The 13,133-nt window shown below is 43.0% G+C and overlaps 2 long non-coding RNA genes across 2 annotated transcripts; one reads left to right on the top strand and one right to left on the bottom strand.

The window, feature by feature from the left end:
* The first annotated feature begins 3,364 nt into the window (after positions 1 to 3,364).
* LOC148094581 (uncharacterized) lies at positions 3,365 to 4,680 on the top strand. Its single transcript, XR_015718478.1, has 2 exons — positions 3,365 to 3,541; positions 4,360 to 4,680. It is a non-coding gene; the product is annotated as an uncharacterized LOC148094581 (long non-coding RNA).
* On the bottom strand, positions 4,550 to 7,005 carry LOC148094580 (uncharacterized). The gene is made up of 3 exons (XR_015718477.1): positions 6,837 to 7,005; positions 5,846 to 6,018; positions 4,550 to 5,517 (listed from the first exon to the last, which is right to left on the bottom strand). It is a non-coding gene; the product is annotated as an uncharacterized LOC148094580 (long non-coding RNA).
* Between the last annotated feature and the right edge of the window lie 6,128 nt (positions 7,006 to 13,133).

The following is a 13,133-nucleotide window of genomic DNA, read 5'->3' as shown; positions in this document are numbered from 1 at the left end:
ACAATTAGCAATAACAATTACAGACAGTTTAGAAGAAGAATCACATGATCAAGGAGCAGAAGTTTATGGTTTTAATAGCTTTTATATTTTGGGAAAGATTTAAAAATATTGTTTGGTTTTCTTTCTAAAGCATTGAAAGGACGGCTTTGCATTAGAAAAGTAAGATCACTAAATGAATCCATTAAAATTCTTTTGCCTTGTTTGCAAAAGAAGCCAAACAATATTTGTGTTACAAAGAGAGAATTCAGAATGGTAAATGGTAAATGGCCTGCATTTGTATAGCGCTTTTCTGGTCCCTAAGGACCCCAAAGCGCTTTACACTACATTCAGTCATTCACCCATTCACACACGCATTCACACACTGGCGATGGCAAACTACATTGTAGCCACAGCTGCCCTGGGGCGACTGACAGAGGCGAGAATAGATCAAAGATCACAAACATCAGGCACTGATGGAAACAGTCAAACACAGAAACAGATGCACCAACAGGTGAATGAGGCCTGTTGTATAAATGACTCTGAGTGCTCAGGTAGAATCGCATGAAGAACCAGTGCGTCTGATATTTGGAAACTAATCTGTGTTTGAGCGTCCTGGATGAAACACAGGTCATGTTGGAGAGCGAGGACGTCGTCTTTCCTCCCGAGTGTGTAACTACAGGACGTGTGCAGAAGGTTTAATTGTCCTCCTGACAGTTATTGATGAACGAGTCCTTCAGGGAGGCTCCAAGATCACTGTGGGTTTACCAGCTGCTACTAAACTGAGAGGTGTTGCTGCTTTATGTGTGAAGATGTTTGCATCGCTTTAACAGTGCAGGCGGCTTCTTTCCTCATGTGCACCCATTTCATGTTTTTATTGTGATGTTTAGTAACATCTGCTTTCCTCCTTCAGGGAGACGATAAAGTGAGCTCAGCCTTAAACATGTGGAGAGAACGTTTGACCAACAGTCCTGGGACGACTCAGAACAGAACGCTCACACCAGAGTGGGAGCCCTGTGATGTGCGCTCTGTTCTTGCACTTGTCTTTATTTATACACGAGAAAAGTAATACAATAATGAATACGTCTGTTCATAGACAGAGGAATGTTAGTGCGTATGTGTGTGTTGTGGGATTCAGAAGGACGCGGCCCCGCTTCTTGTTAGGGAGCGCAGATGAAAGTGTCCAGCTCTCCTCTTCCTGGTAGGAGTGAAATAATAATAGCTTGTTCAGCTACTATCGCTGTATGAATTTATAAAACAGCAACAAGTCTTGTAGTGGGAAACAGTCTAAGTCATCAAAAGGTCATCATGCAGTATTCTATCACATGCAAACTTATATCATTAAAAGCTTATACTGACTACTAAGTACAATTTTCCATTGACAGTGGCGCTGTGCTTTAAAGTCATCACAGGCAGCCTGAGCTGGGCCTGTTCCATATAACATATATATCAGATGATGATATGAAAAATTGTTTGTTTCATGGTGTAAAAATATTTTACATGGTTGTGATGCTCACTGTAGTGTCTGTATTAAAGTTCTCTTTTTCTCTTATATTTAATATAACCACACTACGGACGCTCGTTAGCAACAACGACGGTAAAACCATCGCGTGGCTCCGCCGTCCGTTTATTTTCCACATAAACCTTTCACAATAAAGCTCAAGATCCTATTGAGACTTTTCAAAATAAAATGAATCACATGAAAGAGCATGCAGAGAGTTTAGGGATGAAAAGCCAAAAAGAGCCATCAGGGGCTAAAACATGAATGTTGCAACAGGCTTTTCCCCGCAGCAAGGCGTGTAATAAATACTCACACATACTCACAAACGTGTCGTTTCATGCATCGGTCAAACACTCGACGCCCAGCTGGCGTAGCACGCTGACCCCGCAGCACGCCGTGTAATAAATACTCACACATACTCACAAACGTGTTGTTTCATGCATCGGTCAAAACACTCGCCGCCCAGCTGGAAACACTTCAGGGAAGTTCATTTGCCCGAGATTCAGAAAAGTCACAGAAAATGTAAAATTGTTGTGATATAGATGTTTATCAGGACGATAGGATATGAGATCATGGTCATAGCGCACAGCCCCAGTGATGTTAAACACAGAGGGTTCAAACCTGTTGTTGCTTCATCAGTGAGGACGTTTAAAGATCGATGTAACCATTTAATCTGCTGTAGAGTTTGATGGAAGTACGAGTGTTTCCCTGCTTTTCTAAACATCATATAAAGTAAAACATTTACACACACATGAAACATGAACACTGTGACATCAGCAGCAGTGCATGAATAAACAGACTGTACAACAACAGTGACAGTGATGTGGTGTCTCCTCATTCCCAGCTATGCCTGCTCGAGCCAAATGTAATCCCAGCAGGAAAACTGAGCTGAATATATTCCCACTACATGTGAGGAACACCAGCTCCAAATGATCTCCTGACCTCCTGTGGAGTTTGTGTGGATGACCTGGAGCAGGGTCCAGAGTCCAGGTGCAGGAGCTGGGTCAGCCACTGTGACAAAGAGCCCCTCCTCCACTGTGGGAGTCATCCAGGGGCTGGTCCCACAGATCCACAGTGGGACCAGGACTGATACTGTAGTCACAGCAGGGACCTGCAGTATGGAGGACCACAAGAGCCACGCGCATCGAAATAAAAAATCCTGTGCTTAATTAATGAATTGTAGAATAAAATCTGCATTTGTAAATTCATTTTTGAATTCCAATTTAATAAACTGATTTTTAAAATGCTTTTTAAGTCTTCATTTCAAAAAACATTTTCAAATTGCACTTTAATAAACTTCATTTCAAAAAACATTTTCGAATTGCACTTTAATAAACTTCATTTCAAAAACCTTTTTCGAATTGCACTTTAATAAACTTCATTTCAAAAACCTTTTTCGAATTGCACTTTAATAAACTTCATTTCAAAAACCTTTTTCGAATTGCACTTTAATAAACTTCATTTCAAAAACCTTTTTCGAATTGCACTTAAATAAACTGCATTTCAAAAACCTTTTTCGAATTGCACTTTAATAAACTTCATTTCAAAAACCTTTTTCGAATTGCACTTTAATAAACTTCATTTCAAAAAACCTTTTTCGAATTGCACTTTAATAAACTGCATTTCAAATTTTTTTTTCGAATTGCACTTTAATAAACTGCATTTCAAAAAACCTTTTTCGAATTGCACTTTAATAAACTGCATTTCAAAATCCATTTCCCTTTCCTGTTCGCTCAGGGATTAACATGTGGATTAGCATTTGGATTAGCAGTTGGATTAACAACTTCATTTTAAAAATCCTGCTGCTATTCAAATGAGCCACACCGTGGGATGTAAGGAGCTCTCTGATTGGTTGGTCAGACAAAGGCTGTCTGCCAGCCTGGATGTTTCTAGCTCATAGCTTCGCCCTGCTAAGAAGCCTGTGTGCTTGTACAAAGGCCGTTCGACCTCGGGATTTACACTCGGTTCGACAAGGATATGTGAAGAATGAAGGGACCCTGCAGCGAAACGGAGAGCCCAACCTCTGGCTGAGTGCCTGTTTACAAAGTCTGACCACCTGTGAAGGTAACGTGCTAACGTGGCTAACGCTAGCATCACCGCACGTAGCCCCGTTATTTTAAGGTCATCTTAGCTTATGAAAGTTTTACGTCGCAGCTGTACGAGCTAGCTACGTGTTTTGTAAGCTGCTGTGCTCTTCACAAATAAAGCTGGAAGCAGCTCAAACTATTAGAACCAGCACTGAGGCCTGTTACATTTATACAGTGTTAGAGCAACGGCTGCAGCCTACAGCCTTTAAACTAGCGATTAAAATGCTGACAGTAAACTCGTCAGTCCAGATGTTACCACATTACTTTGTGATACTTGTGAGTTAAAACAACTGAGACAGGCTGATTAAAATAACAGCTTTCAGTTCTCTCATTCAGCATATAAAGACTGGAGATCACACTACTGATTTCAGCTCATTTAATATGGGAGTGCACAGATTCATTCTCAACTGGACATAAACGATGATCAAAGGTTGTATATATGATGAAGTCATCAAACCCCAGCCTGTAACACAGTGCGCTGAATCTTAGCTTTGAATGTCCAGTATATTCTAATCAGTGCAATCTAAGCATTCACTGAACCTACAGTATCTACACCTGTGTGGTAAATGTGTGGTAAAGCTACAGATAATGAAATTTAATTATTAATACAATATACGTCATGAGAAACGAAAGCTGAAATTGATTCAGTTTAGTACTTTTCTCTGTATGCTCTGTGATCATAAAGGCCTTAAATCCTATGATATATACTGCAAATGATTTTCACAGAGGTCTTAAAATACTTAAATCACTGCTGATAGTCTGGTTGTTTATATTTTCACATTTTTGTGTCTGTAGGGCTGTTTGATGACAATTTGGACTCCTCTGGGAGATGAGGACACACCCACACCTGTTCCATACTGCAGCCAATGATGGTGTTACGGTTCTGAGTCAGCTTTGGGCCATCAGACGCACACACTGGAAAACCAGCACCTGGACTTCATGCAGGAGAGACGGCCTCAGTGATGATGGACTCTGCATTGTCTATTTTACCTCCTAATCTCTTTCTCTTTAACACACAATTAAAATCTTAGTGAGGAAGTCTCTAACTTGTACACATTTGTACTTTTACTTGTTTTATTAGTTATTTTTAAGAAGAGTAAAGTTATTCACAAAGTTTTTATTCTTCTGTATTTATTCTTTTGTATCATGTACCATAGTCATACTGAACTATACAGACCTGGTGAATTGGAGAAAAAAAAATCATATATGAATGAATCATTCAGCTTCAGCAGTATTTCTAATCATCTTATGAATTCCAGTCTAATGTCAATTCACTGTTTGAGTTCAGTCTTGGTCTTAAACTCCAGAGAATACCACCTGGTTCAATTTTTTCATCTGATTATTGGGAAAACAGTTTTCTTCTGAGAGATGCTGCTAGAGCTGAAATAGAGCCCAAAGAAACAACAAAGTTTAGTGCCTCTGGATTTTCCATGGAAAATTGTTTTATCACTCACTCAGGTGACTTCTCCAGTGTCACGGATAAGTGATGAAAATATCTCCCACTGGAAACCATTGTGTCCAGTTAAAGTCAATCGACTTTTTCAAGGAGAGTTGTTAGATGCTGTGCTCATGAGGACAATGGGTTTTAAACTTGCAGCACAACACAAAGCTGAAATACTGGATCAACGATCAAAACAGATTGAGCAGAATTAAGTCAAAATGTAATATCCTCATATGATGACACATCACACATGATCCAGCATTGTTCTAAGAATGCAAACTTTCTTATTGGAAGTTTCCACAGCTGCCAGAAAGGGACAGATTTCTGGCTGGTCTTAATGAGTGGTCGTTGCTCTCTTGTTTTCTCTGGAATTGCTGCACGAAGGATGTAACACCCATGATAAGCACTGAGGTGTATGTCCTTGTCAGAAATGAGCAATGCTCAGCTTCCAGGTAAGGAGAAGTGGAACCAGAAGATATTCAAATGCATCTCTCCACAGCTGCTGAGGAATTCTACAAAAAACAAAGTTTGTTAAAAACATTTGCAGGTGAATCACCACTGATTTATCAATGACATCCATTTACTCAAAAATTACTGACAAGTGGACAACTAGAATATATAGTTTATAATTTCAACATTGTACTGTAAAAAATGGAACTTTATATGACAAATGTGTGGTGCTTGTGGAATTTTTAACAAGGACCCTACAAAACTTTACAGTACTCATGCTGCCACACTTCTGATGGCTAGATGTGCAGTTCCTGCTTTAAATGCATTCACTTTTAAGATTAAGAAATCTAAGTGATAATAGGCCAGAAATGTTTGAACTTGCTTATGAACCTAAATCACTGAGGCCGTCTCTCCTGCATGAAGTCCAGGTGCTGGTTTTCCAGTGTGTGCGTCTGATGGCCCAAAGCTGACTCAGAGCTGTAACACCATCAATGGCTGCAGTATGGAACAGGTGTGGGTGTGTCCTCATCTCCCAGAGGAGTCCAAATCGTCATCAAACAGCCCTACAGACACAAAAATGTGAAAATATAAACAACCAGACTATCAGCAGTGATTTAAGTATTTTAAGACCTCTGTGAAAATCATCTACAGTATATATCATAGGATTTAAGGCCTTTATGATCACAGAGCATACAGAGAAAAGTACTAAACTGAATCAATTTCAGCTTTCGTTTCTCATGACGTATATTGTATTAATAATTAAATTTCATTATCTGTAGCTTTACCACACATTTACCACACAGGTGTAGATACTGTAGGTTCAGTGAATGCTTAGATTGCACTGATTAGAATATACTGGACATTCAAAGCTAAGATTCAGCGCACTGTGTTACAGGCTAGGGTTTGATGACTTCATCATATATAAAACCTTTGATCATCGTTTATGTCCAGTTGAGAATGAATCTGTGCACTCCCATATTAAATGAGCTGAAATCAGTAGTGTGATCTCCAGTCTTTATATGCTGAATGAGAGAACTGAAAGCTGTTATTTTAATCAGCCTGTCTCAGTTGTTTTAACTCACAAGTATCACAAAGTAATGTGGTAACATCTGGACTGACGAGTTTACTGTCAGCATTTTAATCGCTAGTTTAAAGGCTGTAGGCTGCAGCCGTTGCTCTAACACTGTATAAATGTAACAGGCCTCAGTGCTGGTTCTAATAGTCTGAGCTGCTTCCAGCTTTATTTGTGAAGAGCACAGCAGCTTACAAAACACGTAGCTAGCTCGTACAGCTGCGACGTAAAACTTTCATAAGCTAAGATGACCTTAAAATAACAGGGCTACGTGCGGTGATGCTAGCGTTAGCCACGTTAGCACGTTACCTTCACAGGTGGTCAGACTTTGTAAACAGGCACTCAGCCAGAGGTTGGGCTCTCCGTTTCGCTGCAGGGTCCCTTCATTCTTCACATATCCTTGTCGAACCGAGTGTAAATCCCGAGGTCGAACGGCCTTTGTACAAGCACACAGGCTTCTTAGCAGGGCGAAGCTATGAGCTAGAAACATCCAGGCTGGCAGACAGCCTGTGTCTGACCAACCAATCAGAGAGCTCCTTACATCCGACGGTGTGGCTCATTTGAATAGCAGCAGGATTTTTAAAATGAAGTTGTTAATCCAACTGCTAATCCAAATGCTAATCCACATGTTAATCCCTGAGCGAACAGGAAAGGGAAATGGATTTTGAAATGCAGTTTATTAAAGTGCAATTTGAAAAAGGTTTTTGAAATGCAGTTTATTAAAGTACAATTCGAAAAAGGTTTTTTGAAATGCAGTTTATTAAAGTGCAATTCGAAAAAAAAATTTGAAATGCAGTTTATTAAAGTGCAATTCAAAAAAGGTTTTTGAAATGAAGTTTATTAAAGTGCAATTCAAAAAAGGTTTTTGAAATGAAGTTTATTAAAGTGCAATTCAAAAAAGGTTTTTGAAATGAAGTTTATTAAAGTGCAATTTGAAAAAGATTTTTGAAATGAAGTTTATTAAAGTGCAATTCGAAAAAGATTTTTGAAATGAAGTTTATTAAAGTGCAATTCGAAAAAGGTTTTTGAAATGCAGTTTATTAAAGTGCAATTCAAAAAAGGTTTTTGAAATGAAGTTTATTAAAGTGCAATTTGAAAATGTTTTTTGAAATGAAGATTTAAAAAGCATTTTAAAAATCAGTTTATTAAATTGGAATTCAAAAATGAATTTACAAATGCAGATTTTATTCTACAATTCATTAATTAAGCACAGGATTTTTTATTTCGATGCGCGTGGCTCTTGTGGTCCTCCATACTGCAGAGCATTCAGACCCACAATCAGCTTATTTCAGGACACGTCACTGCAAATATCTGCTCACCTCTACATCTGTGTGTTGGGTTAGAATACAACACGTGCAAATACATTTGTGACTGTGTGACACAGACGTGTGCAACAGTAACAGGTGGTGGACTACATTTCCCTGCAGGCTTTGCATGCACAGAGCAGCGATCCAGCAGTAGTTGGTGCTCACAGTGTTAATGTGAGCTGAACAGTGTGTGTGCTGTCAGTATGAACAACTGTATCTATCAGTGTGTCTAACATCAGCATGGAAATAACATTTGTAATCACTGAGAGGCAAAGACAGCAAGTTCCATCCACATCTTCCCCTCACACAACGTTTCATCCTGTTCATGTAACAGGAGGTGAACACGCTGGGATTCAAGCTTCATCTCATTAATAACAAACCAAACATGTTTCCGCAGAGAAACACTGACAGCATCACTGCTTACAGTTACAACACCATAACATAAAGTCTGTGACTCCGCCCTGCTCAGCTTCATCACCTCCTCTTCACTGTTTACCACTCTGCTAGTCACCAAGCTGTTTAAATACAACCCATCATGTTCAAACTGTGTGAGCTCGACCCCTCTCTGCTCTAGCTCCACAGTTTCATCGATGGTAAAGGTTGGAAAGAGTAGCACATTTAGACTTTTATACTTGTCATTGGTAAAGTAAATCCGCCTGGCATCTTTCTTGGCCTTCAGACAACAATTCTGATGGCTGAAGATCCAAACGGGACAGGAAAAAAAAACAGTAAATGAGAGCAGGTACACGGATTCTGCACAGAGACGTAAACACAAAGCACGGACCCGCCAACGGATCAGTGAGATGTCGCCTTTCTCACCTGACGGCACGGACACGGTCGGGCTGAAAGCCGACAGCTCGCTGATTCTGATGCTTCGGCAGGTCCGCGCTTTGTGTTTACGTCCTTTTTGTGCTGATTCTGAAGCTGCAGGTTTGATTTCTCTCCAGACAATATTGACTGAACCAGCAGCAAAATAAGATCCAAACTACGCTTCACATAAACATCGTCATGGATTCCCTCTGACTTTTGCTGTTTTGCTTCCACCTCGATAAAATCACACTTCATGCAGAGCTCTCTGTCTCTGTACTTCAAGAACAGTTTCCCGTCTAAAAATCTGTTTCCTGCATTATTCGCTTGCTTGTTATGCACAAGTCTACCGTTGTTTGCAGCGCTGTCGGCAGCTGTTTTTTCCCTTTTACTTACTTCCAAAAAGAAAGCCTCTGTTGGCTACTGAACAAATTGAACCTTTTTTAAATTATTTCAAAACGCTTATCTGTGTCTGTAATCAAACCTCTGTAACTTTGCTTCACTTAAGCAGCATCAAGTAATGTTCAGATGTTGATTAATGACTTTATTGCGTTTTTGATCTACTGCAGAATATTTTTTATAAAATCCCAGGCCATGAAAATCTCCTTCATGTTTTTCTGTGTTTTATCCTCAGCTACTTTGACACAAAGGCATCTGCTGTGATGCTCACACCTTTGATAAAGTCTTGCAAGTTTCAGCTTCCTTTTTATAGATATAAAAATATGGAAATGTACTGATGCATTTTGCAGTTTGACTGAGAAAACTGTAACCTCTCACTGCTCACATTTTAATTTGGTTTATGGCCAATTTTGCAGCTTTTGATATAACAGGCTCTGCGTACATTTATTTTGAAGGCCTTCTGTGAGGGTGAATGAGTTTCCTCCAGTTCTGGCATCTGACAGCAGCTCTGTCAGGAGCCTCTCCAATCCTCCTGACGTGGCCGGGAATCCAGTAGCTTTGCGTCCGTTCACCTTCCTGAAGCACTTCCGCACATCCTTCTCACACACAGTGTGCGGACACATGGAGGTGAACGCCAGCACCAGTGTACATCCAGTCACACCATCAGCTTTAATGTTTCACTTTAATAAAACTAGTCAAAAGGAAGTAGAATAAATAGAAACCAATCATTTACTGACAGCATGTCTGATTGAAATAAGTGCAGATTATGTATGAAGTATAACTGCACACAGTAACTGTATTACAATAAGGACTTAACAGCGCCCTCTGCTGGAGTGTTTCAGTACTGCGTTAACTAGAATACACCACCTCCTCCTCCTCCTCACACCACCTGCTACAGCTCTACTCTTCTATGACTACAGTCATCCACAGCACTGATGTGAGGTCACATGGTTCATATGTAAGGAGCACAGAGACGTCCTAGCAGCTGACCTCAGGTCAGTTTAATGACTGTGAGCAGCAGCTGTGTTATTGTCACTGTGACAGGGAGACACTCTCAGACACAGCGCTCATGTCAGCTTGTTCTCATGCAGGAGGATCAGGAGCTCCATGTTTGTCTTTCTGTTTGAATCATGATGTGTTTGTGCCATCAGAGTCTGTCATGAGTACTCAGGGTTTCACAGCAGCTCTTCTGAATGCTGACGAGGACTCCAACCTCATGTTTCACCTCTCTGAGCTTCTGATGTCTGTGAACACTCGTGTTTCTTCTCTGGGCTCATCTGGACAAAAACACCTTTCTGTGTTTGGCTCCAGCCTCATTCTGACTGACAGGAAGTGTGTTATCCATGAGCTGCACTTCTGTGAGAAAGTTTCCTGCTGTGTTTCCTGTCTGTGGACAAACACGAGTGTTTCAGCTGAGGACTTGGTTCCTTCCACCTGTCCATACAGGACATCACGCTGTTTTTTCTCTTTAAATGCAGCTCCAGGTCCTTCCACGTGCTGCTCTGTATTTGTGCAGTTTGTAGTGTGTCCTGGGAAACGTAGCACACATGGTGTTCTTCTGCTGTTTTCTCCTTTCACTGAGTGTGAAACACTGACGCTGTGCTGTTGTTCACAGAGGGGAGCTGATTCTAGCTGCAGCTGGACTCTGTCATCTAACTGAATGTGTTGGTCCTGATCACGGGGCTCTGAGGGGGGAGCAGCAGGAGGACTCTGGATACTGACGTCAGTGTATCTGTGGAAGCTCACACAGCGTGTCTCTGTCATTCAATATTGTGCTATATATTGTATCTATGCAAATATGAACAGACTGTGTATTCACTGGTCTCTGTGCTGCTGACTGCTTTGCTGCAGCTCTGATGTCATCATCACTCCCTCCTCCACCCTCAGCAGTCCCAGCATGCTGCTGTGGTGCACCCCACCCTCACTCTACACTTGAGCCATAGACCACACCCTCCACCTCAATATACACCACAGTTTTCTCTGCTATGGAAATGAGATCAGGAGGAAATCATGATTATTATTATTTAATAAATGCTCACATTATTGTGGGCTTATTTGTTTCATATTAGAAACATTAGTTGAGTGTTTTTAGTATAAAATGGTGAAAGTCCCTCTTTTTGCTCCTCCCCTCACCTGTGGATGGACGGTGCTGTTACCGTGGTGACAGCTTGGATGTGTTTCAGTCCTGCCTGGTTATCACTGCAGGAATCTTTACTTTCACATTTATTACAGGTAATAACTCTGATTTTTCTGTGTATTATGAACTAAATGTATCCTGATACACAGTGACAGTGAGTCCCAGTTTAACCAGCAGCCTTCAGACCCCACATCACACAGACATGGAAATTTCAAACCCTCAGACTGAAGACACCATCAGAAATAAATAGATTGTAATGAAGATGAATAACTGGAACAGTTTGCTGTGGTTTCTTCTGTTCCTGTCAGAAATAAGAGTCTGGCAGCACTTTGCTCTCCTTCCACATGTTTAAGGAGGAAGTTAAGAAGAGTGAGTGAGTCGTTGTTATGTGAAGACTGTGTGCAGGCAAGAGTGATCATATGAAGGACAGTCAGAGACGGAAAGTAACTCAAGCTCAGATTTATTGGTGAACTCAAAAGGTAACAAACTTGCAAATGCACTTACGTAGACAGACACCCCCCCCAAGAGTTCAAACCCGAGCAGTTCAGGGGGCCGGCCCGGAGGTCGACAACACAGAAGTCCAAAAAACAGTTCAGGAGGCTGACCGCGGAGCCAGCAACGGCAACAGGGCAGGTCCGGAGGCCGGCCGCGTGGAAGTCAGCGGCGGCGGCAACTGAGCAGGGCCAGAGGCCGGCTGCGACAACGACAAAGTACAGCCAATGGCCTGGAAGGTGGCCGGATAGGACGAGGACATGCAGGCCGGACAGGACGAGGTGAGGCAGAACCAGACGGCATGGAATCCTCAGGCGCAGACGAAGCACGACGGGGTGAGGCAGGACCAGGTGATGCTGAAGCTGAAGCTGGACCAGGCGAAGCTGAAGACTCGGAGGCTGGACCCGACGAGGATGAAGACTCGGAGGCTGGATCCGATGAGGATGGCGCTGCAGGCGACGGCGTGGGAGCCGCGGGTGGTCGAGGAAGAGGCGAGTCAACCACAAGACCAGACGGCAGCTTAGCAGCTGCGGAACCAGAGGACGCTGAACCTGACGCTGCAGACGATGATGAAGACTCGGAGGCTGGACCAGACGAGGATGAAGACTCGGAGGCTGGACCAGATGAGGATGAAGACTGGGACGCTGGACCAGATGAGGATGAAGACTCGGAGGCTGGACCAGACAAGGCAGAAGCAGAGGCTGCTGCAGGCGAGGGCTGAAGCAGCCCCTCGGACCCTTCAGCGGAGACAGGTGGCTGAAGCGGCCCCTCGGCCCCTCCAGCGGAGACAGGAGACTGAACGGGCCCCTCGGACCCTCCAGCGGAGACGAGGAAGTGCTGGCCGGGCTCACCAGAACCCCCAGCGGACACGAGGAAGGGCTGGCCAGGCTCTCCAGAACCCCCAGCGGATGAGGCAGGTGGGGGCGTGGGAGCCGCGGAGTGCTGGATGGGCTCACCTGAGCTTCCAGCAGGAGCTGATGCAGGGCCAGAGGGTAGTGGGACCCCTGGCCGAATATTAGGCTGACTAGCCGGGTGAGTGTGTAGCTGACCAGGGAACTGAACAGCTACAGGGGATGGACCAGGAGACTGAACAACTACAGGGGACTGACCGGGAGACTGAACAGCTACAGGGGACTGACCGGGAGACTGAACAGCTACAGGGGACTGACCGGGAGACTGAACAGCTACAGGGGACTGACTGGGAGACTGAACAACTACAGGGGACTGACCGGGAGACTGAACAGCTACAGGGGACTGACCGGGAGACTGAACAACTACAGGGGACTGACCGGGAGGCTGAACAGCTACAGGAGACTGACCAGGAGACTGAACAGATACAGGGGACTGACTGGGAGACTGAACAGCTACAGGGGACTGACTGGGAGACTGAACAGCTACAGGGGACTGACTGGGAGACTGAACAGCTACAGGGGACTGACCGGGAGACTCCACCATTTGACCTTA

This window comes from Neolamprologus brichardi, unplaced genomic scaffold (assembly GCF_056152115.1).
Source record: "Neolamprologus brichardi isolate AB-2024 unplaced genomic scaffold, ASM5615211v1 NODE_ptg000036l+_length_2141236_cov_1, whole genome shotgun sequence".
Taxonomy (NCBI): Eukaryota; Metazoa; Chordata; class Actinopteri; order Cichliformes; family Cichlidae; genus Neolamprologus; species Neolamprologus brichardi.
The sequence above is the reverse complement of the archived record's forward strand: the minus strand, read 5'-3'. Positions and strand labels throughout refer to the sequence as shown.